The 27,880-nt window shown below is 42.9% G+C and overlaps 1 protein-coding gene across 1 annotated transcript in view; it reads right to left on the bottom strand.

The window, feature by feature from the left end:
* The window catches only part of LOC147725818 (uncharacterized), a 257,980-nt gene that overhangs the window by 66,147 nt on the left and 163,953 nt on the right, over positions 1-27,880 (bottom strand). The gene's annotated exons all lie outside the window — the stretch shown is intronic.

Genomic DNA, 27,880 nt, shown 5'->3' with positions numbered 1-27,880 from the left:
CTTGACGATATCTCCTGACGACGATTTTAATCACCTGATGAGCCCCGTAGTTGCTCACGAGTTGGTTTGTTCTGGCGAAAGGATTATGGCCTTGGCAGCGATGCATCGACTAATGGGTCAGTGGGTTATACCCGCAGCGGCGCATGACTTTCTGGCACATAGCGTTCTTGAGAACGCACGGAATTGTCCTCTGATGTTGCTAGAGGATCCGGTGCTGGAGAAGCACGTATGTTCTTTCCCATTACTTAATTGGATGGCTGAACTGTTTTCGGATGATGACAGTGATTTCATGTTGGAAGCTGTTGCTGCATATTTTGCATATTCTATCTAATCATGAGATGCCTTGGAGACTTTCATTATTGCGGCACATGACTTTTTTGTTATTGAGAAGTGCCCTTTTTTTCTTATACACGTTTTGGTTTTTACGGCCTAGTCCAATATCCTTGTACTACAAGAGGCCTTGCTTTGCAGTCGTTTGATAAATTTGTTTGGCCACTATAGGCATTTATACTTTTTTTACATTTAGCTTAGCTCAATATTGTTGAACTCTGCTTTCATGTTATGCCTCTATTCTAGTATTGGCTTTCCTTTTTTGACCGTGCTCGGATCATTGGGGGGGGTGTCATATAAAAGTAAGTAAGTAAAAATGTATTTGTATATGATTAATTAAAATCTTTACAAAATTGAAAAGTATCCGTAGTAATTTTTGCTTTAACGTACAAACAAAAACAAAAAATAAGGTGCATAAAATTACAGTGATGTTAACAGTTATATGGTTAGCATCATAGGATTAAAAGTTCATATGGCATGGTTAAGTCTCTTTCTTATTAGGTCAAAGAACTTCACAACTTGACAGTTCAATTTAGTGTCGCTAGTAGAAAAGCACAATATGGCTGCCTGTCTGCAAGTCCGGACGGCAACCTAGAATAGTGATGTGATTTATTTGAGAATAATGTGTTATTATTCTGATATCAGTTTTGCTTGGTACACTGTCTGAACAGTGAGTGATGAACCCTCTAAGAATAACTCGATACAAGGTTGCTGGGAGGTCTGATCTTCGCACCATATTAGACATAACATAAATACATTTGCTGCCAACATTGGGCTCTAAGCGGGTTTAAGATAGAGTTACAGGAAATGCAAGAACACACTTGATGATGCTTCGCATGCAGAGAGCTGGTAGCTGATGATGTGATCCTCTCCTCCTGACATTTAGAGGTATGGGCCCGCCCTGCTAAAACCCAAAAGAGACCTTCATAATATAATATAATATGCTAAATAGGGAGGTGAGAAATAGGTGTTGTTAATTCCTATTCATTTAAACATTATAATATGCTATCACCGTTCGCGTACTATGGACTAGTAACTATGCTGATAACTTTGATTCTTATAATCTGTTTGTTAGTATGGTACAAGATACTGCGTTTGAGAACATTGCATTGATTAATAAATATTTCAAATATGCACGTGTCCTCTTTACTCCAAGTTCTGGTTTGAAATGATTATAGAGCGAAAGAGTGTTCATGTGTTCCACGATACCTGAGGTAACCCAAGTTCATGTTCTGGTTTGTCTAAGTCATTGGTCAGTTTGTTATGACCAATGAGACACTGTAGCTAGTTCGGTAAGGGGATTTTGGATACTAAGGTGGGTTTTGGGTCACCCTAACTCACTAAGGTTCTAGATCTCTATGCACAGTTCTGTGGGAGAACGGAAACCCTGCTACAGTTCACATACACCAAGTTTCAATTTCAATCACACTTGTGAACCATACTCAAGGTAAAATCAAGATTGCACGTTATAGACCTTTCAAAGATGGGCCAACATGTTTAATTGCTTTTTATTCCTTCGTGGCAAATTCATCAGGGCTTAAGGTCGTCATCCACCTCCTTGGACATCAACTTTTCAAGGAGAAGTGACATGTGGTAGTCAAAGTCAATCGTACCGGCTTCCCACGTGAAAAACGTGGGCAAGCCAGTCAGGCCCGGACTGGCCATAGCGGGCACCGGGCAATCCCCCGGTGTGCCACACGGGTGGGGGACGGTTCCGTTTTTGTTACAGGGCCGTTTTTGCAGCATAGCTGCAAAATAAGCCCTGTACCAAAATCGGCCGAAAACCGACCCCGGCAAAGAGCGCGGCGGCACCTCCAACCCCCCCGAGTGGGGAGGGGTGGGCCGGCTGAGCACTTTGCCAGGGCTGGTTGTGGTACCCTGAAGCCAGTGAGAACCAACCAGTAGCCCCTCTGGTGAAGTGCACATCACCAGAGGGGCTACTGGTTGGTTCTCACTGTCGCTCTACATTCAATGAAGAACTGTTGAAACTGGAGAAACAACCAATAATGAAAATGGTAGCGACTTATAAAAAAGAACATGAAGGAGTAACTATTCTTCTGTCAGAGAAATTATAGTTAAAATTAGACTCTTTGGAAAAATCAATATCTAAGACTGCTGATTTGGAAAAGAACTTGTATGTATCTGTAAACTGTCGGGTAATAATACGGCGTAATTTAGATGTTGAGAAAGGTTTAGTAAATGGAGCAATGGGGAAAGTTGTTAACTTTGTTAGTTATCCAAATAGAGATGGAATTGAATTTTTTAAAATTAAATTTGATCAGATTGAAGAGGTGAAACAGATTGGACGTTCTGGTGTTCGTTTCTTGCTTGTAAAAGATTTGTATGTTCGTAGAAAACAGTTTCCTGTTTGTTTAGCAAATGCAGTGAACATTCAAAAATCTCAAGGTTTAAGTGTTGACAGTGCTTTGATAAACATTGGAAGTTCTGTGTTTAAAGAGGGTATGGCATATGTTGAATTGTCTCAAGTAAGAACATTATCTGGATTGTATTTGATTGATTTTGATGAGGAAAAATTTTGTGCAGATGTAAATTGTGTAAAATAATACAATAGGTTAAGAAGACTCTATGCTCCTAACTTAGGTGAATATCCTATTTATGAAAAACGTTTGATGCGTCCAAAATGAAAATATGACAAATATTCTAGTGAGGTTACAAAGAAGAAAATAACTGAAAAGAATGATGTGGCTGGAAAGAAAATGAAAGTGGACTTGGTTGCTAATATTGTAGGATATTAGTTCGAAAATAATTCAGGTATCAACTGCTACGCTAATGTAATTGAGAACATTGTGTTTTTTTTAGAATATCTACAGCATGCAATTATGGAAAATCAAAGAAAAAGATTCTGTTCTTTGTTACATTATGTTTTTGATAAGTTGAAAACTGATAAAACGAAAATTCATACTGCTTCTGGCGTGAATAATCTTCTGGATACATGTTCTGGTTCTTCACAATTTACACAGAATGTACAGCAAGATGCCTAGGAATTTCTTATGTTTATGCTTGCAGTATTAGAAGATGAAGGAATACAAATTTAAAATCTGTTTGGACCACATTAAAGATGGGATCATACATGTGACAGCTGTTCATTTTCATCTACCACTAAAGTAGACAATGAACGACTTATATATTTGACAATACATGATTGCAAAACAGTGTCTTTCAATGTATTACGGAAATCAGCTAATAAAGACATGGAATGTACTCAGTGCAAATCGGAAATGTTGTCAACATTATTTATAGAAAAATGTTGACAATATATCATTTTAATGCTACCACGTTGTGGAGGAGATGGAACAAAATTGGAAACCAAAATAAAAAATTTTGTGGCAGGTCAAGTGTCAAATTCACGAAAAACTTTTAAAACAGTGGCTATTGTTTTCCACGATGGACCTACTTCAACATCTGGACACTATACTGTGTATTTAAAATGCAATAAAGGATGGACACTTTGCAATGATATACATTTAGAGTTCAAATGGCTGTTGCCTAATGAACTACCAAATTCATATCTAATATTTTATATGCCAAAATTCTGAGAAGATGTCAACATAAATTACTGAGTGTATTTTGGATATTTTCACTACAAATAATTTCAGACACATCATTCGGCCTATTGGGAAGTTGTCAATATGAATTCAGAAGTTTATCTTGGCTATCCTTAATGGAAATGTTTTTAGAAACATCATTCGGTCTATTGGGAAGATGTCGAGAATTACGGTTTGAATTATTGATTTCGTTCTTTGATATTGCATTTGGAAAATAGTGTTCAAAAGAAGGTTCTGATATATTTGATCTTTGTATTATAAACAATGTTAATGAGGATGTTCATTGTGAAAATGTAAATAGATAGTTGATTTTCGTGTAGATATTTTGAACACAGATTTGTTTGTTTTTTAACAATCTTATTGATTTTATTTTTTTGCCCGCTGTCAACTGATGATCAAAATTGAAATCACTGTGTATGGTGAAATTCAATAGAATCTGAAGACAGCAAAAAAGGCAAACTGAATATGTTATGTAATTGTAAAATAATGTTGTATTCTTAAACCTATAAAATTAAATGTAATAACAGGATTTTTTTTCTTCTCTTTTACAGGTTCTACTACTAAAGTTTAAAATATTTTAAATTTACATTACAAAAAAAATAAGTGAAAAAATGTTTCAATCAGTTTTATATCTACTTCAAAACAGGTAAGATTAAGTCACCCAAACACTAATCATGCACTGCTACAATCACCTGTGCAGTACCCAACAGTAGTGGCTTGTGGTGGGAGTGCTGCTGGGCGCTGACATGGGGCAGGGGAGGGACTGGGTAGGGGGTAGTAAACTGTGGAATACTGTCACACAGAGGTAAGTACTCAAACAAATCCATTAAATGAATTTTGTTGGATGCGCTACATTGCCAAATTTTCTCATACAATGACCCAGGCACTAACACATGCACTGTAACAATAAACTGTGTACTACCCATGCAGATGTCTAACCACCTACACACTACTTATTCACTCCTACAATTACCCAAGTACTATAGTTGCAGTCAAAAATTCCCCGTTACTTCCCATGCAGTCCTCCAATCACCCATCGAGCACCATGTACTTATGCAGTCACTCAGCCAATACCGAAGAAATTCTAAATTCTTCATGCAGTCTCTTTGTAGTACTGTAATCATTCAGTAACTACCCATGTACTCACTACTTATTCACACCTTCAATTACTCAGGTAGTACGCATGCAGTCTAGCAAACCACCTTTTAGTACCTATGCTGTCTTCTAATCACCCATCCAGCACCATGTATTTACCCAATCACTCCGCCACTACACAAGCACTTATAAAATCACCATGTAGTCTTCTTGCACCACTGTAATGATGCAGTTAGTACCCATGTACTCAAGCAATAACCTAGCCACTAACTCATGCACAGGTACAATACTCCAAGCATTATCCATACAGACATCTAACAGCTTACATACTACTAATTCACTCCTCCAAATAACCAAGTTCTACCCACGCAGTCCATGAATCCCACTGTCACTTCCCATGGGCGCCACAAGTCCCCATTTTGAACATACACCGCAGGGGATGGAGTTGGAAGAATTACTTGCCGACGTAAATCTGTTTGAAATTGCTGGGCCTGAGGGGCAGCGACGTTCATAGGAAGAGATGCAAACACTGTTATAGACTACATCTTTATTTCAGCGGGACTAGCTGATGTGGTATCCTCCCTGGAAGTCAAGGTTTCCGCCTTTAGTGACCATAATCCCTTGATTTTGACTTTAAATATTGGTAATAACAACACAACCCAGGTTGAGCATCTGGGTGGTTGTCGTGATGCCATTGTTCCCAAGGACCAGGGAAGAAGGTTAAACTGGTCCAAGGTGGTCCCGGACACATTCATTCAGCATCTTAAAGCAAATGTTCACACAGATTTGTTAACATGTGCAGACAGCTCGGCGGCTGACATTGACATTATTAATTCTTTTTCTAACATTTGTACACAAGTGAATTGTGATCTAACACTTAGAAAGAAGCGAGTCGAAAATAACTGCCCAAGGTGGTTCGATAGGGAATGCTCTAAGGCCCACAAGGGGCTTATGGCGGCCCTTAAACAGCAGCCAAGAAATCGTGAGTGGGTGACTGAGTGCAGGAAACTCTACAGACTAACCACCATTACTCGAAAAAAGTCCATAAAAAATTAGGCATGGGACAATCTTACATCTATCAATATCTTGAAAGACAGTTCCAAATTTTGGGCAGTGATCAATCACTCCTACTTCTCCGAGGAGGAAAATTGTATCATGGATTGTGTGATCCCTGAGGAAGATTGGGTCGCCCATTTTAGTAAAATTTATAACAACGAAGAGTCACTAGCACTAGACAGGCACCACTGGCCCATGGTCCCTGTTGTTCCCCTACAATTTAGCGAGCATGAGGTTAGTAGGGCCATCTTGGAAATGACAAAATGTAAGGCCCCGGGCCCAGATGGCGTTCCAGCAGATCTCTATAGGTCACCCCTGAATATGTGGGCTAAAATACTCACCAATGTTTTTAACTCCTCCTGTACAGTTGGGTTCCCTAAATCATGGTCGACCTCCACCATCATTCCCATTTATAAGAAAGGTTCTCGAACAGACCCGGCCTGTTATAGGCCGATATCACTGATTGACTCTGCCGTTAAGATCCTGGGCAGGGTCATATTACATAGACTGGGGGATTACATAAAGGAGAAGGGGGTTCTCTCAGAACTGCAGTATGGGTTTAGGGCCAGGAGAGGAACCATGGATCAGTGCCTAAACCTCCTTATGCTAGTTGGCAAATACACCAAGGCCAAAGAGGGAAATCTATACATGGCCTTCATGGACCTCTCCTCGGCCTTTGACTTGGTCAATCGATCCAAGCTATGGGCCATATTGTCCAGCCTGGGCATTGACCCCCCGCTGGTTAATTTCCTAGCGTCACTCCACACTGACTTGTCAGCCTCTATAAGAATCGACCGGGAGGGCAGCTGCACCCGGCCTTTCCATTCTAGAAGGGGTGTCAGGCAGGGCTGTATTTTGGCCCCCTTCTATTTACCCTTTACATCAACTCATTGGGTAAAGAACTGATGGTTTCAACACCTGACATCCCATGAGTGGGGGACTCCCTGGTGCCCGTATTATTATACTCAGATGACGCTGTGCTTTTAGCCCGCACAGGGGTAGGTTTGCAGAAACTCCTTGATGCATTTGGAGAGTTCATGGTATCACTCGACCTGGCAATTAACAATAAAAAATCACATATAATGGTGGCAGGGAAACGCATGAAAACTCAAAAGCTAAAGACGTTTACCTGCACTGGTGAGGGGGTGACCAGGGTTCCAGTTTTTACTTACCTGGGAGTTATCTTCGAGGAGGGGGGCTCCTGGACCGCCCGATTAAATGCGAAAAGCCTTGCAGTTAAGAGATCAACCTCAGCTCTGATGAGCTTTGCAAAGTGACTGGGTTCGTGTCCAATGGATGTCCTCTTGAAAGTATATAAGACAAAATGTCTGTCTATAGCCATGTATGGTGCCCCCTTGTGGGGCTTTGCGCCACAAGGTAAAATACAAACAGCGGAAAACAATTTCCTTAGAATATTGTTAGGAGTCCCACAATCAACACCAGTTTTCTCCCTGCACACTGAGTCATAGCATAGGCTATGTCACCGATGAGTTACAACTGGCCCCCCTGGTCTACTGGGCAAAAACCTGGTTAAACAATGATATTCCTTTGAACCACTGCATCCTTAAAGACTGCATGGTGCTAGACAAGGTGTCTAAAATTCCCTGGCTAGCATATATTAAGAACACACTGAATAAGATGGGTAGGCCAGATCTTTACAATCACCCGAACACCTTAGTCAAAGGAGATGTAAAATGGATTAAGGAAAATGTTTTGCTCAGGGCTAACCATGCTAGGGAAGAAGAGGAACTAATTAAGCCAAAAGTAAGAGCGAATTTTTTGCTCTTAACTACTCCCTCTCTAGAACCCTATTTGAAAATTGTTAGTAAACCATTCCACCGTCACCTCCATATTAGATTCAGGTTCAACATCATACAATACTCCCAGTGTGGGGGGCGCCTGACACACTAAACCCATGTAGTTGTGACAACTTCTCAGAGCAGTCTCCTATGCACTTTGTAATGTTCTGTGACCACTTTAAGGAGGGTAGAAGACGGTTCTTAGCCCCAATTCTGAGAGATGCAGGTTTTTTACAAGTACGCCCAGCTCTCCTCCATTGACAACTACTAGGATCTACAAGGGTAATTTTCGGGGTTGCTAGCTTCCTGGTAGCTGCTATGCCTGTTAAGACCAGGAAGCTATCCCCGAAGAACCTGGCGGGGTAATCGTATACTTGGTGTTCCCCTTTTACTGTTTTTAAATTGTTCTTTTACCATGCCCATTTTTAATAACTTTTGTATGTATTGATATTATCATAAAAGTTTAATGTCTTTTTAAATTGATGAAATGTGACACTGTATTTCTTGATTGTGCTTTTATGATTTTAATCAATCGAATAAAGCTTGTTTTGACTATGACTATGACTTCCCATGCAGTTCTCCAATGTAAATGTAAATGTAAATGTATAGGCATTTATATAGCGCACTACTTACCCGGAGGGTCCCAAGGCGCTTCGACCTCTGCGAAACCCTTCCTGGCTTCCCTGAGAGATGGTCCCTTAATGGGTATCTCCAGGGTGAGACCAGGCATCCCCGGCGGTCTGGTGGGGCCGTTAGTGAAGATGAGGCAAGCTAATGCCCAGAGTTGCCGAGTGTGATCGCTGATCAGAGTGGGCACCGAGGTGAGAGAATTATCGAGTCCGCTGACCCTGGTCCAGAAACCTGCCGCGCCGGGAATCGAACCCTGATCCCGGGCCGTCCTCTGCTCTCGGGTCTGCCGCCTCTAACTAGTGAGCCACACTTATCCAGCACCATATACTTATCCAATCGTTCCGCTAATAGTCAAGCACTTATAAATGTAATACGCACTCTCCTTGCAGAACTGTAATCATCCATTCACTACCCATGTACCCATACAATCACCCATGCACTAACACATGTAGTGCTACAGTCACATGTGCACTATCCATACAGTCCTCTATCCACCTACACACTGCTCATTTACATGTTCATATTCCCAGGTACTAACCATGCACTCCACGAATCATACTGTCACTCTTCATGCACTCCTCTAATCACCCAGCCATTACCACTTAATAATCCAATCACTCCATCAATATCCACGCACTTTTAAATCCACTATGCAGTCTCATTGCAGTAATCTAATCCGTTCACTGACCTGCTCAACTGCTTTCCAAACGAGGAACTGCTTCTCTGCCCACGTCCCAAACCGCATTCCCTGGAGCTGTGGTCGGCTGGTGGGAGCGTTACTGCAATCGGCAGTTTACCATCTCGCTCTCAGCGTGACCCGCCCAGGTAGCAGTGCATTGGTTGCTGTGCCCTGGAGAAGCCGACCGGGGGACTGCGAGGCCCAGAAACCATCGCTGTTTGCAGCCGGCGCCTCTTCCCCCGGCGGCCACGCCCATTGATTGAACGCCTCTATTTAACCTTTCGCGACACCCGCTGCGCGGGTGCCGCTCACTGACCTGCTCAACTGCTTTCCAAACGAGGAACTGCTTCTCTGCCCACGTCCCAAACCGCATTCCCTGGAGCTGTGGTCGGCTGGTGGGAGCGTTACTGCAATCGGCAGTTTACCATCTCGCTCTCAGCGTGACCCGCCCAGGTAGCAGTGCATTGGTTGCTGTGCCCTGGAGAAGCCGACCGGGGGACTGCGAGGCCCAGAAACCACCGCTGTTTGCAGCCGGCGCCTCTTCCCCCGGCGGCCACGCCCTCATTTTTTCTCTTATATCCAACCAGCCACTAACGCGCAGCGGGTCGTGCGCGGGTCGCAGCCCGGGGCGAAGACCCGGGCAAAGACTGGGCCGTTCTAGGCCGTTACAGGCTGTTAGAGACTGGACTGGGCCACCCCCCTAATATCTATATTTATATTCTCGTTATATGACTCTTTCCTATCTGTATTTATTTACGAATTTACTTAGACCCATAGTTTAATCTCATTAGTAATGGTCCTTACGAGAGGGAACAAAACCAAAGCCCCCAGCGCAGCGGGCAAAATGCTTGGCCCCATGGACGACTTTTTAGCGAAGGCCAACATTCTAATAGATGAAAGCATATCAATAATCGAAGAAAGGGTTTCCCTGGATCTGGCATTCGCAAAAAGATCCTCATTAGGTACCTTGGCGGAAGCCAGATCCCCAGCCCTAGGAGCATCAAATGCAGAGTTGGCGCCGACCAGGGAGAGACGTAGCCTACCGAACACAGTAGACCTGTCAGTCTCTCAACTGGCGGACTCTCAACTTAGCTTTGACCTAGAAAAAACACCAGTATTGCTTCCAACAACACCTGTGCAAATTTCTTCTTTAGAAAAAAGGTTAGAGAGGGGCAGGAGGGAGGGAGCGATTAGTAAAAATAGGGTACCCAGAAATCCCAACACATCAGTAAACACGACAACACCATTAATCATTCCACAAATCCAAGATGCTAGGGCGTCACATATCGAGGTATCAGCATCAGTTCACCAGGTAGAGAAGGAACCACCTCTTCTGATAGTCGTTGACCCCCAAACTACTAAACAAAACGAAGTAGACTTGAATATTGTTGAGGTCCAGGAATTAACCATCCCCAGCATAGCCAATGTAGTCAAACACGCATTACTACCTCTAGAACACCGGTTAGCAGTTATAGAATCGCAAATTTCCAAACTACTTAAAAACCTACAACCATCCCTTCCGCCATGTCCTCAAAAACCGGGCGGAAATAATAGTAAAAAATCAAATAACACTAACCAATCAAATGTCAATTCATCTATCCCCAATTTACAACAAAAGACTCTCCGAATAACTACCCCAAATTTGCCCACAAATAAAGTCGCCACCAATTCGAATACAACAACAAAAACAGCACCAGCTCAAAGTTCTTCTAGTAACTTACAACAGACAAATACCTCAATCATTCCAGCTGTAGCTGCTACCGCTACTATGACCCCGAAGGTACCTACCACCTTAGCTAATAAAACCCCACCAAAAAAATCGAATAAAACAACAACAAAAACCCTACCCCCTCCACCCGTACCGACAAAAACACCTGCGGTTAGGTCCAGGAGAAACACTGCGGGGAATCTTACCTTTCCAAGACTTCCAGCGGAGTTTCCTCCTGAGGCCTCACCCTACGTGGTGGTTATGGCTGGAGTTCCTGAATTGACAGATCATACCCCAGAACCGGCCTGGTCCTTAAAAAATAAAGCACAGCATTGGCTCCAGACTAATCGCCCAATTCCATCTTCCTGGCGTGGCAGAATCAGATCCGTAGCCAGGGTACCGTGGGTGGGCAATACCAGAAAAACCATCCCTGGGGATTGCATAACAATCACCTTCGAGGACCCTCGTATAGCGGATTATGTTTGTGCCTGGGAAGACATTACCCCAAATGGAGGAATCAAAATCAAGTCACTCTCCTTTTTTTACCCCTTTAGGCAAGTGGACGGTTATATACAGGAGCAGGAACCTCCTTGGTCCGTCCCTTTTCCTAGGCAGGATGACCAATTAAACACCCGATATCATGGTCCTCCTAGCCTTTATGAGCCAGATTACTCATGGCATACAGTGAGACAGCGCCACCAGGGGGGAAGGTGGGATGACAGAAGACCATACACACAATGGCCCCCACACAGAGAACAACCACGATGGGACCCATGGCATAACATCCCGCTAAACAATAGGTATAGCGGCCTAGATCTGGTCGATTGACCATTATCAGAAATTCCTTCCACTGACATTCAACTACCCTCCTCGTCACAGTCTGCTACCACTTCCCAAGTTATTGGTAATAAAGATCTCATAACCCCAAAATTAGATCATTGCGACGTCCCTCTACAAATCATAGCATCCTATTGGAACATCGCGGGCCTACGAAATAAAATCAACGATGGCTCTGCGCAGAACTTCCTAGTTCCAAATCAAATAATTTGTCTCCAGGAGACATGGTCTCTAGAAGCATTACATCTACAAGGCTTCAAAACTTATAACGTCCCAGCGATAACAAGTACTATGGGCAGACCAAAAGGTGGTCTTACGACCTACATCTCCAATTCCCTTCCTCTTAATAAGGTGGCCACACTCTCCCAGGATCCTAACCACCAAATTTTATTACTAACCCTTCCCAACAAGGACACAATAATCTTGGTCAATATATATAACAATCTGTCTGAAGAAAATTTTATAATTCTTCTTACCACCTTAACCGACAAAGTGAAACAAGTCTGTCACCGGAGTTCTATAAATAAGGCAAGTAATATAATTTGGGGAGGTGACTTTAATCTCCATCCCTGTACAGCCCCTAACTTACTGTGTTGCGGGATTGTGGACGAATTCAACGTCCCACTAGCCCATCTCGCTCACACTAAACTAGGAAATATAATTAACATCGCCTTATCAGATCTGGATCTCCAGATTGCCAACTACCCAAAAGCAGACCCTAATGAATTTGTTCCGACCTATGTGGGTAGAGGACACAAGACCACAGTAGATTTTATATTTCTTTCCCAAAACCTAATGACCAAACTTAATGAGTTTGAGGTCATAGATACTCCCCTCAGCGATCATGCAACTTTAACAATAACACTATCTGTGCCAACTAAAGCCTCCCATAAATTGGAGATGGCGACCACTCTTAATCAGAATAGGATCCAGGTTGGGAAACGTAATGGACTAACTATTAAATGGGCTAAAATTAACCCAACTGACATAATGAAAAAATTAATAACTCGGTCCTACCCAAATATACTGAAATGCCTGGATCTCGCAACTAGTAACAAGGAAGTCCTTAGAAATTTTAATTTAATATTAGACGTCATAAAGGACTTACTCACTTCAAAATCTAAACCAAACCGTGATACTAAACCAAAGTGGTTTAACCATAATTGCACAGCGGCCCTATCAAAGTTAAAAACTGCACTTAAAAACAACCCACGTGATGCGGCCCAGATCCAGCTCTTGAGGCGCCAATACACAGGGGAAAGAAAGCTGAGAATGGCCCAACTCAAACAAAAATTATGGGATGATCTCCATCAAGGCGCTGTTTCAAAAAATAGTGAACTTTTCTGGCGCACACTTAGAACCCCATACCTCACAGAAAAGGATACCCCTAAAATAGAAGTCGCTATCGACGAAAACACATGGGTCTCCCACTTCGAGGAAATTTTTAAAAATACCCTACCAACAGAATCCCCACCCCCCAATGTGAATTACCCTATCCTGGTTCCCTTTGATATTTTAGACCTCATTGATGCCCTGCAGAGCAGTAAGTCAGGCAAGGCCCCAGGACCCGATGGGGTCCCGGTGGACCTTTTTAAAAGTAATCAAGATCTATGGGCCCCCATTTTAACCCGAGTATGTACAGCTGCAGCGAGTGAGGGAATTCTAACCTCTTGGACAAAGTCAATAATGGTCCCCATCTTTAAAAAGGGGGACCGGCAAGACGTAAAATGCTACCGGCCCATTTCACTGCTGGACTCGCTCGGAAAAGTAGTGGGGAGAGTGATACTCGAGCGTCTCCAGCAGTGGACTGAGGATCGGGGCATAATCTCAGATATCCAATTCGGCTTCCGAGAAGGTTTTGGTACTTTAGAGCAGGTCCTCAACCTCACCCTAATAATGGGGAAATATACACAGGCCACCCCCACTAAAATATACATGGTCTTTGTAGACCTTTCCGCAGCTTTTGACTGCGTGTCACATACAAAGCTGTGGAAGGTCTTAGCTCAACTGGGAGTAGATCCACCCCTGTTAGATTTTCTCAGAGAGCTCTACACCGGGGCTACAGCCAGAGTACGCTTCGGTGTGAATGGAGAGCTGACGTCCCCGTTTAGCGTGGGGCGTGGTGTCAGGCAGGGATGTGTCCTGGCCCCCTTCCTCTTCTCCCTCTACACTAACGGTCTGGAGGGGGAGATGTTGAGGGGGGCTCAGGACCTCCCACGCATAAATCGCCGCCTGATCCCCGCCCTACTCTACGCGGACGACGCGGTTATTTTAGCACGAACCCCCAGAGAACTCCAGAAAGCAGTGAGCAGATACACGTCCTTTATGGGTAACATAGATTTAAAGGTGAACGTAAAAAAAACGTTCGTCATGACAGTTGGCAGAGGTCAAAAAAAGACATATCCTATTCTGCTGAACAACCAAAAGTTAGAATGTACCCCCCACTATCCCTATTTGGGGGTCATGGTAGATGACCAACTTAGCTGGAAGCAAGCAGTAAACACTAGGGCACTTCTATTTAGGAGATCAATTGCTGCAGTAATATCTTTCTCTCAGAGATTAGGCAAAAGACCACCAGTAGAGCTTCTCAAGATCTACAAAGCCAAATGCCAGGCAATTGCAACATATGGTGCAGGAGTTTGGGGGTATACAGATATCAACCCCATTCAGAAGGTGGAAAACACCTTCCTAAGATTCTTGTTAGCCACCCCCAAAGGTACCTCAACTTACGCAATGCACCTAGAACTAGCTATTCCCCACCTGGAGGATTTAATCAAAATAGAACCCCTGATGTTGTGGCGCCGAATCTGGACGTCAAATAAAAATGCCTTGTCACAAGCTATCATTGCAGACTCAATGAGTATGGATAACTCTGTAAAAATAAAGTGGCTTTTATATGTCAGGAATTTTTTTAATGACCTAGGCCTTGAGAACTATTATTTAGATCCAGCTTCTATCACAGACATTTCAAAAAAAGATCTTAAACAGAAAGCACTAAGTCACCTTGAACTGTTAAGACTTGCATCCAATTCCACAAAAACGGCAGTGATCCACGCAAATATGATCCAAGTAGCCTTTGTCATTCACCCGTACCTTGAATTGCAGTTATCAACCTACGAGAGAATGCTAATTACGAGATTTAGGCTAAACATCTTTTTTAGAATGGTCACTTTCCCGTCACAAAACTGTTGGGACGCTATACTGCCGCCTTGTCCCTGTGACGGTTCATCAGTGCAGTCGAATTTGCATGTGATCCTGCTCTGTAAATATCACCAAGCCCACAGAAAGACCTGGCTTTTACCGATACTTAAATCATGGGGATTGAGACAGTGTAGACCTGCTCTCTTAAGATTGCAAATGCTGGAGACAGTGAATGTCTGTTATTTTGTTAGCAGTTTCCTAAAGTGCATTATGAAACATAGGAAAAATCTTTAAAAACTATGTTATATCTACCATAACCGGCACCTTGCACTTTCTGAATAATTCTTCCTTTTTAATTATGAAATGAATTTTACCTGAAATGTTTGTAATATGTGTATTTTTATAATGAATGTTATTCTGTGTTCTTTTATGGTTTTTTTCCACTGTGAACAAACCGAATAAAGAAGATTTATTATTATTATTAATCTAATCATCCAGTCAGTACCCATGTACTTATGCAATGACCCAGGCAGTAACACTTCACAGTTACAATCACATGTGCACTATCCATGCACTCCTGTAACCAGATAGACCCTGCGCATTCACACTATTTCAATCACTCAACCACTACTTATATACTAATGCAATCACCCACGTATTATCCATCCATTCATGCAATAACTCAGAGATTACAGATACACTTGTACAATCATGTAGGCAGTACTCATGCACTCATACAATTACCATGCGCTACCCGTGCAGTCTTTGAAGCAATCATGCTGTACACATATACTCCACCTTTTTGTTTTTTAAAACTATTTTGTAAATTTTTGGGGTGTTTTGGGCAAACCGAAAAAAGCAACAGGCTAATGTCTTAACTTTTGGAATTGTAAAATCATTCCAACAAACAAAAACAAAAATTAGCAGTGATGGTTCTTTGCTGCAGAACAAACAGCATCCACAGATTGTTCACCACAACATAGGATGGCGTTGCATTTTATGCATAGATGTTTTAAGTTTCCAAACTGAGCATATGTCCGGCCTTCAAGATGATGTTCTTGACGTTCCTTAAGTACTGGGACCACCTGCCTGGTCACCTTGTTGCATATTTTCTTGTGCACGTCGCATCGGCTCCCGGGCAAAATGTCTGGGATAGATTGCCTGGAGGTGCTTGTACATGCTCAACGTGCCTCAAGAGTATTTTCGTCACTACCTCTAGACAAAATCCATGGACAGAGAGTACAACTGACTTTCCTTGCAATGACTTTTTTTCACCATCTGGGATGGCGAAAAATTTCCAGACGATAGATTGTAGTCTCTCTTTCGGAGGTGGTTCTTCTATCTCTTCTTCATCCGAAGTATGTTCTTGTTGAGGATTGGAAGAAGCCATTTCAAACTCTTTCTAAAAACACCCAAAAAATGTATAAGCTAACTGCTAAAACACAACATGTGTCTCTCCTGTGAAGCTGCAGAGAGAAGGACTAAAATGGGTGGGATCCTTCAAGTTTTAGAATGTGAAATCTTATCAACCAATGAAATGCTATCTTTTAAAGTTAGATGGCAGTCGCGCATCCAGCGCTCAAACAAAGCACCCAACGCGAATTCGGGAATACATATTTAACAATAATATCAGTTTAGTACAAGTACAAATATATTGTTTTTATAAATATTTTAGATAATCTCTTGCCCTCATGTATACATTAAAGTTAAATATATATAGTTTTAAATCATTAAAATAATTTGCAGGGGTCACGTACCTGGCGTGATCCCACACGTATCTGACATCACACGGGGCCAGGCACCACGCACCTGTTGCATACTATATATATATATATTATAACACAAAAGACATTAAATGATTTTGAAACATAAATAAATAATTAAACATTACAATTCAAAAATATCACCCCAAAAAATTTTATTTACAGAAAAAAGAAAGGTTTTAAAATATTAAACTTACAAATGAGCCATTAAAAAACCTTTGAAATTCACTGAAAAAACACAGGTTTCAGGGACGTTATAGTTAGAAATTAGCATTGAAAAAACCTTAGGAATTCACTGAAAAAAACATAGGTTTCATTGATATTATAGTTAGTTGGACATTTCACTCGTACCAAACCAGAGAAATTCTGCTGTTATAGTAAGTTCAGCTAACTATAACTCGCGACCCCGCAATGCACTGCTGATGACATCACATATTACATTATTGATGACATGGTCAGTGACATTACTGATGGCATCACAATGACAATTCAAATGACATCACTGATGACATCATCCACGTGAAAATCTGATGTACCTCCTCACACTCTAATATAACTTTTGATACGCCCACTCTACAATACAGACTACCATTTTTGAAACCATCGACACACCAATGCCAGTTTCTACATACAAACTCACTGATTCCTAGGTCTAGACAGTCATCCACTCATTCACCCATACAATCACTCATACATGCAGTCACTCATCAATTCAACACTATCATATGCACTCATACACCTATACAGACACTCAAACACCGCCACTCATCCATGGAATTATTCACACACCTAGTCAGTCATGCAAAGAATCAATCACACTCCCAGTTACTCACCTATACAGTTATACACACACACCACCTCACTTATTTATACAGATAGTAACGCATATTTACTGTCAGGATTACTGCGATCACCAAGTTGAAAACCGGAATAAGAAGGCCAAAGAATCAGCACTGTGTGACACAGAAAAAACGACTAGGCAAAGCCCGGCAACATCAGGTTTCAATCCTGTTCCTTTGCCGCTTTGTAAAGAGCATTAAACACTCTTATCCCAGAAAGGCGGAGCGGACGCTACCGCCAACATCAAGGTCAGCAGTCTAGTGTTGTGAGCTCGCGATTCGCAGAGCTCGTTATGCGCACGCTCCGCGAAGGGACTGCGCACTTCAACCGTCTTTGTCCGAGGAGTAAGTGTCTCCTCTTTGCACAGCTACCTTGTGAGGAAAATATATCTTTTCTATCAAGACGCGGGTAGCGTCTAGTTGTTCCTGCTTAGTCGTGGTAGAGTCAAGAATCAACGCATGCGCTACGTGGGAGAGATTTTCCAGTTTTGAAGAGCGTCGTGCAGCAAGCCGTAAGAGTTTCTAAACTGGTAGCAAAAAGGTAACGCTTGTATTTTCAAAGACTTCTGAGAGAAGACAACCAGTATTTTTCGTGAACTTAAGGTACAGAGTACTTCCTCATTATTTCTGGCACAACTTATCGTCTATTGAAGAAAACTGCAAGACTTTAACCCCTTCGACGCTGATGACGGAGCAGTTCCGTCATCAGCGTCGGTTGGGCTGTGCTGATGACGGAACCGCTCCTTCATCAGCACAGCCCTTGGCTCCCCTCCGGGGCATGAATCTCTGTCTTTTCTGCAGGGGTGGCAGCAGAAGACTTTCCGCTGCCACCCCCTGGCCCCCCCACGCTTCCTGGTGACGTCAGCGTGCACAGCGCGCGCCGACGTCATCAGGAAGCGCTGGAAGCGCTGGAATCCATTTCTTTCCAGCGCGTCCAGCAAGAAGGTGAGTGTTTTTGTCTCCGGTTGGGCGGGGGGGGGCGTTTCTCGGTGCCTTGAGGCATCGGGGGGGGAGGAAACAGTGTTTCCTCTCCCCTGATGTCCCAATGCAGGGCGTCGCGATCCTGCACCAGAAATGCCCCCACTAGACACCAGGGATGTTTTTTTGGTGGCATAGGAAGTGACCCCTTGGGCAAGGGTCGCTTCCTGGGGGGGCATATTAAATTACAGACTTTTCTGCCCCCCCTCCCCCCCCGGGCAGATCGGCTGTTTTTTTGGCCGATCTGCACCAGGGGGGGGGGGGGCATAAAAGCCCACTAGACACCAGGGATTGTATTTTTTTTATAAAGAAAGTGACCCCTGGGGTAAGGGTCGCTTCCTAGGGGCCCCCATTCTATTTTTTACTTTTCTGCCCAGTTCGGCTGTTTTTTGGGCCTAATCTGGACCCAGGGGGGGTAGAAAAGCCCACTAGACACCAGGGATTTTTTTTTTATAAACGAAGCGACCCCTTGGGCAAGGGTCGCTTCCAGGGGGCTAAATAATTTTTTTAGACGTTTCAGGGGGCAATATAAATATTTTAGACTGTTCTGCCACCACTGGGGGCAGATCGGCTGTTTTTTTACCGTTTCTGGACGCAGGGGGGGGTAGAAAAGTCCTTTAGACACCAGGGATTGTTTTTTTTCTTATAGGAAGCGACTCCTTGGCCAAGGGTTGCATCCCTGGGCCTGTTGGTTTTCATAAATATGTTCTGCCCCCTCTGGTTCAGAATAGTGTCTTAATTTGGCCTCTCTGCCCTCTGTAGGGTTGCTTCCAGGGGGCCCACAATTATAAAGATTTATATTCTGCCCCCCTTTGGGCCAGACACCCCATTTGTGACATACCCTGGTACATAGCCTGTTGTAATGTGTGTTGTTTTTGTTTCTTCTAATGTGTATTGTTTTATTTTCTCTTTAGATTGTTGCAGTGTGCGGTTCCGTTACTTGTGGTTCTGTTGTTCTGCTGTTTCTGTAGTTGCATGTGTTTGGTAAGAGACCTTTTTTGTTCAATTGTAATGTAATTGTTTTTTTGCAAAGTGTGTAATAATACGAGTATGTTTGGTTTCTGTTTTTTGTGACTGTAAAACATGTTTTGCATTTGTTCTTGATGTGTACTTCTGTAGATGTAAGTTTTTTCTTCTTTCTAGTGGGATACCGTTGCCTATTTGCTGTGTCTTTGCAGAGTAGGTGCTGGTGAGTGTAGTTGTGTCTTGTAAGTGAATTGTATATTTTTTCTAAATATAGATTTTTGTGAAAAAGGCTTACATTTTTTATCTTACTTTGCGCAGTGTTGGGGTTGTTGAGTTGTTTGTGCAGACTCCTTTATTTGTAAGGATAATGGCTAGCCGCCGGATTACTGCTCAGCAAGTTGTTGGAATGCTTTTTGATTCTTCCTCTGACCATGGTCCAGAGACTGACTCTGATTCTGAGCCAGAGGTGGGAGGTGAAGATTCAGGTAGGGAGTCTTCTCTACACATGGCTTCCTCTGATGATGAAGATACTCTGAGTGCTGATGAAGCTACTTTTGGTGTGGATGAAGTGCCTGTGGTTGCGGAGGACATTGCTGTGCCAATAGTGCGGCAAGAGGCATCTGGGCTTCAGCCTTGGGCTGCTAGACTTCCAGTTGGTGTAGTGAGACAAGAGGCAGCTGGTCGGCAGCCTGCGGCTGCAAGACTTGACGTTGCAAGTTCTGACCTCTGGGTTGCACCAGGCATGGTGCAGCCGGCATTGCCTGAATTTACTGGTGTTCCAGGGTGTAGGGTGAACACTGAAAACATTTTGCCAATTGATTTTTTCAAGTTGTTTATGGATGATGTGTTTTTGGCTGAGATTGTAGAGCAGACTAATTTGTATGCAGAAATTTTTTTGAGGGTGAACAGTGCCAGCCTTAAGCCCCACGCTAGAGCTACCCGGTGGACTCCCACAAATTTGGAGGAGATGAAAAAGTTTTTGGGCTTAACTTTTTTGATGGGCTTGCTTAGGAAACCATCAATGGCTTCATATTGGTCTACTAGTCCCTTGATGGCAACAGCTATTTTTCCGGCAGTCATGAGTCATGATAGGTATTTGCTTCTGCTTCGGATGATGCATTTTGTTGACAATAGTTCTGCTTTGGCACGAGATCACCCTGATTGTGACCGTCTTTTCAAGATTCGGCCTCTCATTGATCTTTTATCCTGGGAAAGAAATTTCAGTGGATGAGTCTTTGCTGTTGTTCAAGGGCCGCTTGGTATTTCGGCAATACATTCCTAGTAAGAGGGCACGCTATGGAATTAAGCTTTATATGCTGTGTGACAGTCAGACTGGATATGTCTCTAATTTCAGGGTGTACACCGGTAAAGAATCCAGGATTAACCCCCCTGGTTGTCCGTCGACTTTTGGAGTGACTGAGAAAATTGTGTGGAAACTTGGTCATGGATTTTTTAACAAAGGCCATCATTTATAAGTAGATAACTTCTACACTGGTGTGCGGTGGTTTAGGGAATTGGCCAAAGTGGACACTGTTGCTTGTGGCACAATCCGCTCAAACCGCAAAGGTTTCCCAAAAGAACTTGTTTGTCAAAAGCTTGCTCGGGGACAGTGCAGTGCATTGCGTTGTGAGGAGCTACTAGCTGTGAAGTGTTCAGACAGGAGAGATGTCTACATGTTGTCTTCTATACATGATGAAAGCACTGAACCGGTGACTGTTTGGGGTCAGGTTGCAGAAGCGCGCAAACCTGTGTGCATAATGGACTATAATAGGCACATGGGTGGTGTTGACAGAGTAGATCAGAGGTTGGAACCGTATGCTGCTCTTCGTAAGGCTTACATTTGGTACAAGAAGTTGGCTATCCATCTTTTCCACTTGGCAACCTTTAACCGCATGCGCGCTAGCGGTTTTCCCGCTGCTCGCTGCGATTCGCAAAAACCCGCGTTACATGACGAGCTCAGCTCGTCATCAGCGTGGGGCAGGTTACGCCCATGACGAGCTGAGCTCGTCATCAGCCCCGAAGGGTCTAATGCTTTTGTTGTGTTCCAGAAATCTTGTCCCAAGTCAAATAATAATAATAATAATATATAGTTTGTAGAGCGCTCAGTAACGCCATCGCGGCGTGTCCCCGCGCTGACGCTGTCCATGGATCAGCAGACAAACTACCAGGATTTATGAAGCGTATAGATGAGTTTTGAGCAGGGCCCTAAACCGCGCAAAGATGACTTTTGTAAAGTTTTAGGAGTCTGTAATAGGCAGCCTTGTTTTAGTGGAACAGGCAAGTGTTCCTAGAGTTGGAGTGGTGGAGGATGTTGCCAGATTGAAAGATCACCACTTTCCTGATCAAATTCCTCCTACAGCCTCAAAAGACTTTCCCAGTCGGAGATGTAGAGTCTGTTGGCAAAGAGGCTTGCAGAAGGAGGTTCGTATGTACTGCCCCTACTGCCCTTCAAACCCTGGGCTGTGTGTGTGCACCTGCTTGTTTAAGATTGTACCACACGCAAAATAATTTTTGGGAGCATCCATGAGTGGTAAAGTGAACTGGTTGGTCTTTATTCTTTAAAACTTATTGTTCAGTTTCAGTTTCAAAGTTGGCATTTGTGTAGTGTTTTTTGATTTAGTTGTTGTGTTAGTAGATTTGCGTGTAGTGTCCATTGTCTGACGGTGTGCATGGGTTGGCGCTTGGCTGGCGGTGTCTGTGGACTGGTGCTTGTCTGGCGGTGTCTGTGGACTGGTGCTTGGTGGTGTGTTGGGATTGGTGCTTGGCTGGTGGTGTGGGTGGACTGGTGCTCGGTTGGCGGTGTGTGAGTAGTTACTTTCTGTTGGTCATTACACACACTGCTAGTTGAGTGACACTCCACGCAGTCCATCATTTTGTGTTTTTGCAGTGTCAGAAATGTGGGCGTGTGAAAGTGATGGGCCCTTGAATGGCGCTGTCTGCTGGTGTGAGTGTTGTAATGTGATGGGTCCGCAGCTGGCGGTGTGAATGTCTGATCATGGTGTATTTTTTTCTGGGGTCACCACGTGAAAGAATTGTGTGGCATATCTTGCATTCCACCTTTGGAGCATTTACTTTCTTCTCACCTTCTGGAATGCTGAAAAACTTCCAGATGAAGTGCTTCTTAATTTTTGGCTGAGGAGGGACCTCATTGAAACTCATCAAAGTCACTGCTGCTTGGTGCTCTTGCAGCCATTCTTTGCAAAGAATTGAAGAGAAGAAGGGAATAGGTCTTGCTCTCTCCAAAGTGAAAGAGGTAGTGAAGGAAATGGGTGGGGTTTTCATTAGTTGTAAAAAAAACTGTTAAGAACCAATGAAAAGTGTTATTTTAAGGTCACATGACTTGACGCGCTTACGCTACGTGCTCCGGAGCGCTTCCGGGGGCGCTTACGCGGCACGTACGTAGGCACTTCCGGGGGCGCTTACGCGCGCGCCTAAATGACGTTTTGTTAGATTTTAGGAAATGCGTTTAAAGTTAAAAATACGATTATTTAAAATCAAAAATACTACTTTTATAAGTATGCCACTGAATGTCTTGCATTATTATTTACTTTAAATACATTCTTATATATTTTTTCGCACTCGGGAATAGCGCTCTCGCTACGTTTACGGGTGCATTTACGGGTGCCCGTACCCTGAGCGCTCCGAGGTAAAATGATAAAAAAAAACACAGGAAAAATACATTGAAAAATTAATTTTAGAAAAAAATATATATATATATATAAAATATAATAATTAATAGTTATAAAAAACTGCTATTAAAAAAACTTAATAATTCACTTTAAAAATCGTAGGTTACAAACTCGTTATAGTAAGGAATTAGCTTTCAAAAAATCTTTGAAATTCACTGAAAAAACCATAGGTTTCACACCAGTTATAGTTAGCTGAACATTTTACTCATACAAAACCATTGAAATACCCACATTATAGTTAGTTGGACTCACTGTAACTCGCGCGCCCGCAATCCACTGCTGATAATGTCACATATTACATCATTCATGACATTGTCAGTGACATCACTGATGACATCACTGATGACATCACTGATGACATCTCAAATGACATCACTGATGACATCACTGATGACATCTCAAATGACATCACTGATGACATCACTGATGACATCATCCATGTGATAATACGATGCACTTCCTCACACTCTAATCTAACCTTTGATACACTCAGTGTTAATTACAAACTACCATTGCTGAAACCATTGACACACCAATACCAGTAACTACATACGCACTCACTGATTCCTAGGTCTACACACACATCCACTCGTTCACCCATACAGTCACTCATACATACAGACACTCATCAATACAACACTATCATATGCACTTATACACCTATACAGACACTCACACACTGCCACTCATCCATGAAGTTACTCACACACCTAGTCAGTCATGCAAAGAATCAATCACAGTCCCATTTCCTCATCTATACAGTTATACAACACCTCAAATATGAAAACATATACTAACACATACTTACTCTCTTATACAATCACTGATACAAGTACACATTGATCCATACAGCCACTCACACAATCACTGGCTCTCATGTGTCATTTATATATTTATATATGCCAACTCTCACATGCACTGTGTTTTACATATGTACTTACTTGGACATGTAGCACTGAGATATCCATTCACTCACCAACACAGCCATGCACACAGTCAACCGCCCATACAGCTGTTTCCACATGCACTCTTGAACCCATACACATAGTGAATCAAATGTTCACACATCTATGCGCAGAGTCACACACCTCACAGCCACCCATATACACACACTCAGACTCACATACAAATACTTGCGCAACCAATCAATAACCCATATAGCCACTTATATAGCTATTGATCAACACATGCAGCAGCTTACACAACAACAGACATACTGATGCACACATTCAGACAGTTTAGTCACTAACCCATTCATTGAGTAAGACACATTTAATCTCTCACTTATACAGTCAGTCACGTACATACTAAATCCTTCATCCAGATACTTATACATCCACTCATTCTTCAATATGTAAAACATATTTAAACTTTACAGAAACACACAGACACTGGATGATGTCATCAGTGATGTCATCGGTGATGCCATTTGAGATGTCATCAGTGATGTCATCAGTGATGTCATTTGAGATGTCATCAGTGATGTCATCAGTGATGTCACTGACCATGTCATGAATGATGTAATATGTGACATCATCAGCAGTGGATTGCGGGTGCGTGAGTTATAGGGAGTCCAACTAACTATAACGTGGGAAGTTCAATGGTTTTGTATGAGTAAAATGTTCAGCTAACTATAACTGGTGTGAAACCTATGGTTTTTACAGTGAATTTCAAAGGTTTTTTAAATGCTAATTCCTAACTATAACGAGTGTGAAACCTATGGTTTTTTCAGTGAAGATATATATACATATATATGTATATATATATATACATATTACCTACTGGCGGTTGCCAGTAGGTAGTTATAGTTAGGATTGATTTCCATAGGGAAATCGCAACATTCTATTGGGAATAACTTTGGCGCCGGTTGAGGAATCTGCCTGAATTTTCCTCAACTTTGCCTCGCGGTTCTCCGCTCCTTCCTTGAAAGTTTGGGGGGGATTCGTCACGCGGGGGCCGAGATAAAAGGGGGGTCCCAAAACGTGTTTTCCCCATGTTAATTTCCATAGAGCGGTCGAACTCAATTTTAGCCCGAACGGCTGAATGGATTTTAACCAAACTTTGCAAAATTGTAGGGACTGGTAGCCCGATGTGCCTTTGCTATGTCTCAAGATATGTGCTCCAGAGGATTTTGAGTAATTTGGGTTAAAAAAAATATATATATCTATAGCTGTCCTCCCTGTCCACAGGTGTGGTGCCTCAGGCATGGAAACATGCCATGATCCTACCACTGCTCAAGAAACCTACCTTGGACCCCCTCATCCATGCCAACTACAGGCCAATCTCCCTTCTCCCTGCTCTGGCGAAAGTGGCCGAAAGATACGTGCACAGGACAATTTCCAGTTTCATCGAAGGAAACGACCTGTTGCACGCCTCGCAATCCGGTTTCCGTGCTAATTTTAGCACGGAGACGGCTCTACTCGAGGTCACTGACGCCATCAGGGAAGTGCTCGATTCTGGGGGAAAGGCCATGTTAGTCATGCTTGACTTGTCGGCGGCATTCAACACCGTTCCTCACGAAGGCCTCCTTGTAAGACTCTGGGAATGTGGCCTTCGCGGAACGGTGTGGAACTGGCTTAAATCTTTTCTAGCCGGCCGCCGGCAAACGATCTGGGCGCCCCCTTTCTCCGCTGACATAGCTCTGCTAGAGGTGGGAGTCCCTCAGGGCTCCATTCTCAGCCCCATGCTTTTTAACATCTTTATGGCTCCTCTGGCGGCAGTCGCGGAGTCGTTTGGCACCCAGATCGTGTCATACGCTGACGACACCCAGCTCCTTTTCACATGTGATAGGGGCGGGTTGTTTAATGGCATACAGATTAGGGATTGTCTTGGTGCGGTCTTTGAGTGGTTTAGGTGTCATGGCTTAAAGTGCAACTCCGATAAATCGGAGCTCCTCTTTTTTGGTTGCGCTCCCGAACCCAATTGGAAATCTTGGTGTCCTCAAGACATGTTTCCCCCCGATAATGTGTCCGTTGGGAGTGATAGTGGATTGTGAACTATCTTTTGGGCCTCACATCTCGTGTCTTTCAGGAAAATGCTTTGGCATTCTGCGGATGTTGAGGAAATTTCTTCCCTTAGTATCACTCAAACATAGGAAAATAATCGTCCAGGCCTTGATTGGCTCTCGACTGGACTACGCAAACGTTCTTTTTCTGGGTCTACCGAAATATCTTTTGACCCGTTTGCAAGTAGTTCAGAACGCGGCAGCCCGAGCCATCTATGGACTCCCGAGGAGAGCTGGTGCCACTGTTTTATTGAACACCTTACACTGGCTACCTATCTCAAAGAGAATTCTTTTCAAGAGCCTGACCGTGGCCTTTAAAGCTCTACATGGCACAGGCCCCAAGTATATTGGGAAACGTCTCTCCCGGTACTTACCTAGTAGGACCCTGAGGTCATCCTGTTTGTCCATGATGACAGTTCCTGCAATTCGGCGTGCGAGAATAGGAGGTCGGTCCTTTCGCTATCTAGCACCAAAGGCTTGGAACGATCTACCATTGTCCTTGAGAGAAGCTCCTAGTCTTCTTGCTTTCAGGAAAGACCTGAAAACGTGGCTCTACACGAAATAGACTTCTTTTTCATTTGTCTCTGCTTTTTGCTGTTGTGTGGTTGTTTTTTATTTGCTGATATTCTTCGCCAAAGCGCCGGGATGCTCCAAATGGAGTAGCCGCGCGCTATAGAAGAAATAAATTAACATAACATAACATAACATAGCCGCGCCCCGGTATGCGCTCCGGGGAGCGCACCGGGTGCGCTACGCGACTTGCGCACGGAAAGCTGATTGGCTCTCGGGTGTCTGTAAACATTGGAAACAGTCCAGAGCGGCCGCCATCTTGTGTCTTGGTAGGATTGAGACACAAGAGGTGGCAAAAAACAAAGGGGGAAATGAGCAAAAGGGGGCAGGGTACACCCCCCCTGACCCCCTAGGTTTGATGAGGGGGCCATAAAAGGGACCCACGGGACAAAAAAAAATAATCGCGGGGGGAGCGTACCGGGGAGCGTACCATGGGGAAAAAGAATGACAGTTTTTAAAAGAAGTAGCTACATGTAGGTACCAATGCAGAGACTTAAATTTTATGTACACCGTCTCCTCTGTAGATATCTTGCATGTTGTTATAGAAGTTATTGTGGTATATGGAATTCATACCATAGTCTGTCAGGAAAGCAGAAACAGATCCTTTAAGCACTCCCAGAGAAGTCCTAGGGGATCATGGGTAATCTATCCTGCTCCCTTATGATGAAAAAGAGATGTAAAATACACATTGGAGATAATATAGTAGGGGAAAGGTAGTAACTATGAGTAAACTTACTATGTAACACAAAAAAGTTGCATAGTATAATATAAGTCTCACTTTATAATATAATCATTTTGGTACTACTTCATGAATTACATATTAAAATGAATAATGTCTCAAACAATTTAAAATTATTACATTTAAATTTATTCTTCTGATTCTTTTTCAAAATTTAATAAAACTTCTAACATAATATTGTCCGGAATTTCCTCATAATCATTAGTACATGATTCTATTTGTTCCAAAGATTCTAGTAACTGTTGGTCGAAAGAGTCATCCATGAAATTAAATTCCTCTCTTTGTTCTTCTGGATTTTCCACCTTTACTTCAAAAGAAATAACAGTTGATTGTTTTTTTCCTTCCATTTTCTTTCTGTAAATTGCATAAAAAATAACTATATCAGTAGAGTTAGGGTACTGTTGGGTTTAAGTTCAGAAACGTACTTTTGAGTTTTTAACAGTGAAGTTATCTTTGGGCAGTGTATGGTTTTAGGCAGGAAGTAGAACTAT

The sequence above is a fragment of the Lissotriton vulgaris genome, chromosome 3_1 (assembly GCF_964263255.1).
Source record: "Lissotriton vulgaris chromosome 3_1, aLisVul1.2, whole genome shotgun sequence".
Classification (NCBI taxonomy): Eukaryota; Metazoa; Chordata; class Amphibia; order Caudata; family Salamandridae; genus Lissotriton; species Lissotriton vulgaris.
Note: the sequence above shows the minus strand (reverse complement) of the source record. Positions and strands in the feature narration are given on the sequence as shown.